Raw genomic sequence first — 4,243 nt, 5'->3', positions numbered from 1 at the left:
TTTATGTGTTTTTTACTCTTTTTTTAATATATTTTTTAACACTTTTAAATATTTTTGAAAAGTAAAAAAAATAAAATATCATTAAAAATATTTTCTTAATAATGAAATAAAAAAATAAAAAAATAAATTCCAACGAGAGCACCGGGAAGATTAGTATTGTTCAACTTTTAACCCTGCCAACTTCCTACAACGTGTTCCAGGCTAGCTTTGACGACCTCTTTTGTGGAAAATCCAACTGATTTATCCATGGCAACTTCGAACGGATGGCTCGTATGTCTGCCTCTCTCAAACTCCATCCTTATTAAGGTTGTTCATCCGGGTTCCGACCCGGAAATCCGGGTATACCTAGACCGAGACCCGAATTTCAAACTCTAGCTGGAACCCGGATCGGGTTAACCCGGGTCAGAACGGGCCGAAAGTCGGATGAATCTGGGATTTTTTAAACCTGGAATCCGGGTTCCGGGTTGAACCCGGTTTTTTTTTTCCCCTACATAAAGCATTATATTGTTTATATGATATTGATGTATTATTAGAATGATTTTATAAAATAAAATAAATCCGAATGCATACAACATACATTATGCAATTCATTACATACTATATTATTTGAAATAATTTGCTAAGAATATTACGAAACACATCCATTGCTTTAATCAAATTCCAATACACAATAGTAAACTACAAAGGTTAGTCTTCTGCTTTTTCATACTCCTTATCCATTATTCCCTGAAAGGTTTTTTCATCCTCATTAATTTCTGTCTCTGTATTGCGTAGATTCATTGTCTCTGTACTACTAGAACTCCTGAAACCATCACATGGAAGTCTATTAGACTATTTTTAAACTAACAAATGATGCTAGCATTCATAAGCAGCACATTGTTATTCAATATTTGTATTACATGCTTAGATCCAAAAGTACATACCTTCAAACTTCAATTGAATTAGAAGCATCAATCACAGTGGATGCAGCTCTGGAAGCAACCAAAACTGCAGCTTCTTCATCACTCGTGCTTTTAAATTCCTTTAACATATAGAGTAACAAAGCATCAAGAAGTAGAAGACTCCATTACTCCATATAATATATGCCAAATGAAAGAAATAGAGTGTATGATGCATACCTCAAAAGCTGCACTTTTGACAGCTTCAACAGTATAATGTCAACAAATTATACAATAAAAATATTCTCGGCTGCAAATGATGGACAGTGACAGTGATTTGAGTTTGGCTAAACTTCGATCATCATGATTACAGTCCACGCAAGAGATGTGTTCAGGGTGACATCTAGGTTTTGTTTTCAGTAGCTGTGAGCACATAAGGTATTAATGTTGATTGTTGAAGCTCTCATGCGCAGAATAAATGTTTATTCGTCCATGCATAAGCCACAAAGTTCATAAATAACTTTCTAACTAAATAAACCCAAACTCAAAAGGAACAAATTTGGTACCCATTTTATTTACTCGAAGCTTGAAAAATACCCATTAACGGGGAGGAAGAGAAAAGAAAAAACGTTTGATATAGCTGAGGAATATCTTCACCATAGCGTGCCAACTTTGCAATCAAAATTTAATAAAACTATTAAACAGAAACTGGACGTACCTCTTTGATGGAAGAGAAAAGGGAATGACAAAACAGAGCAAAAATAGAAAATCCAAAGATCTACCCATATTTACATTCATTGTTCACCGAATCAACAGATCTACCCATATTTACATTCATTCTTTGATGGAAGAGAAAAGGAGCAAAAATCTCATTTGACAAGTTCAAGCACAAAGAAGAGACCCAGTTCACCGAATCACCAGATCTATCCATATTTACATTCATTGTTCACAGATCAAGAGAGAGACTTACCGAAAGGTCTCTGGCGAGACAGACACGACAGCAAGAGAGAGATCAACCTCAGCCACCATATTGAGAACCTCTATGGATCTCGATAATGTAGAACAGCAGCCTCAGAAACTCGAAGAGGAGAGAGAAAAGATGCAGTTACGACTTTTGGGTTTGACAGAGAGCCATGGAATGAGATATAGAAGAGGGGGCGAAAACCCTATTAGATAAGAGTATCACGATTCACGGGTGGGGACTGGTTGACTGGGATTTGAAGAGTTTTTTTTTAAATATAAAATCAGGTACCGAATTTTCAATCCGAAACCTAGTTTCAAAACCCGGATCCGGACCATATAGGTCCGGGTTTTGTAATGCTAGTTCCAGCTCGGATCAAATCCGGGCCAAAAACCGAAACCAAGGTATCCGGGTTCCAGACCGGGCCGGGAAAAACCTGGCCCGAATGAACAGTGCTAATCCTCATCTATAAACAATATGTTTGGTTTTTGTACACTGCCTTCCTGACATTGCTTTGGCTAGAACCTGTGCTACAGGTGGATCAATGGCTCACTTTTAGTATTACTTTTAGGTCTTGCAATTTAGATTAAATGAGATGAGATGTCTTATTTAAAATTAAATAAAATATTATTATAATATAATTTTTTAATGTTCGCCATTAGTAGCAGAACAAGTTCTATGTAAAAAGTGATTAGTTCTATTATGTTATCAAAAGTGAGTTTGTCTTCAACTATCTTCGACCAAGTGGGTTTGCGCTTCTCCATCCTATCTATTTTCTTCCTGTCTTGTCACAACTTTTAATATTCCAGGGTGACAATGGTAGTGAGACTATCACAGTGAGATTCCTTGAAATTTTAGTAAATTATACCACAAACATACACAAAGATAACATAAACATAATTAAGGAAAACATGAACATGTATACATGGATATGAACATGCATTTCATAAAATGTATTTTTCTCTCATCCAAATTTCTTTTCAGCATTCGTAGAGCTTTGTAACATTATAGCATACACGAAGTATCTTGCATCTTTAATCATACATGTAGTTACCTCACGACACCCATAAATCGCGTATCTATTGCTTGTCTTCATCACACAACGGTTGATGCCACTTATGGCTTCGACTCATGAGACACTCAAGCTTCACAAAATGTCCTTCAATGCGAGTACTCTAGCATACCCAGCAGTGAGAATGCTCATAGCTTTGCTTCGGTACCCTTGCGACCCCAGTCGAAGTCATGATTGTTCTTCACAAACATTCCTTTCTCTTTTTTTTTTTTTTCTTTTATGCATTACATTGCAGGATATGCTATGATGACATTTAATCATGTCATGACATGTGAATGGAATTGGAATAATCGGATCATATACAATAAGCACAACATGTGATTAGCTTGAAATAACTAGAACATGAAGCATTTACACATAAGCATAAATATATTATCTAAGAGTAAGTTAGAAGCTAACTTACAAACTTTTTGCCTAAAAGTAAAGTTGTCATGCTACAAAAAGCGATACTTAATGTTATGACTACTTCAATTGTCACATAAAGAAACATCAAATTCCAAAAATTACAAACGGGCCCTTTAACTATCAGAAATTACAAAAAGGCTCCTAACTTCCAATATTTGCAAACCGATCCCAAAACTTATGAAACTTCACAAACATCATGAGACTTCTATGCTAATCTCATATCTAACCTCAAAAATTTGACATTCACACTTCTCATAAAAAAATATAGACCATAATCGCAACCTTGAATCACTAACATGCATTTAGACCCAATCGGGCATAAACAAACCGTCATAGCCGAAACATCACTCAATAGGTCTTAGAAGCACATTCACTGTAACGACCCGAAAAAATGCAATAGATGAATTTCTTCAGACCTTTGAAACATCGTGAAACTCCGAAAGGATTTCACGAATCAAGCGATCAATTAGGTTTTATTGTGTTAGAGTAGTCAGATTCCGATCTGCTATGATTATAGAGTTGCTTTTTTTTTATTTAATTAAGGCACTTAGAGATATAAGTTTGTGAAACAAATTGCACCATTAGCTCGGATGAATATATTTAGGGTTTTACAGTGCAATAAAAAGTTTCTAGTTTCATAAGTGAATAGTGGACAAGAGTGTCTTTCTATTTAGTTAAGGCACTTAGGAGTAGAATTTCGTGAAACAAATTGCACCATTAGACTTGTAGGAGTATTTAGGATTTTATGATGTAATAAAAAGTTTCGAAGATTTTTTGGATGAATAGTAACACCCAGGAAAGCGCCACATGGCAATTGGTTCAAACAACTATCAAATCATCATGTAGGATGTCCAAATTTATTAAGGATCACTAGGATTACCTTTTAGTTGGACAAATGGCACAATCCTAGCCATCCAATTGGAAACC

At 35.4% G+C, this 4,243-nt stretch overlaps 1 long non-coding RNA gene across 1 annotated transcript; it reads right to left on the bottom strand.

Annotated features, from left to right (window-relative positions):
• Nucleotides 1–563: 563 nt before the first annotated feature.
• On the bottom strand, nucleotides 564–2,113 carry LOC121236414. The gene is made up of 2 exons (XR_005934757.1): nucleotides 1,849–2,113; nucleotides 564–802 (listed from the first exon to the last, which is right to left on the bottom strand). It is a non-coding gene; the product is annotated as an uncharacterized LOC121236414 (long non-coding RNA).
• Nucleotides 2,114–4,243: the final 2,130 nt, after the last annotated feature.

This window comes from Juglans microcarpa x Juglans regia, chromosome 6S (genome assembly GCF_004785595.1).
Source record: "Juglans microcarpa x Juglans regia isolate MS1-56 chromosome 6S, Jm3101_v1.0, whole genome shotgun sequence".
Lineage (NCBI taxonomy): Eukaryota > Viridiplantae > Streptophyta > Magnoliopsida > Fagales > Juglandaceae > Juglans > Juglans microcarpa x Juglans regia.
Note: the sequence above shows the minus strand (reverse complement) of the source record. Positions and strands in the feature narration are given on the sequence as shown.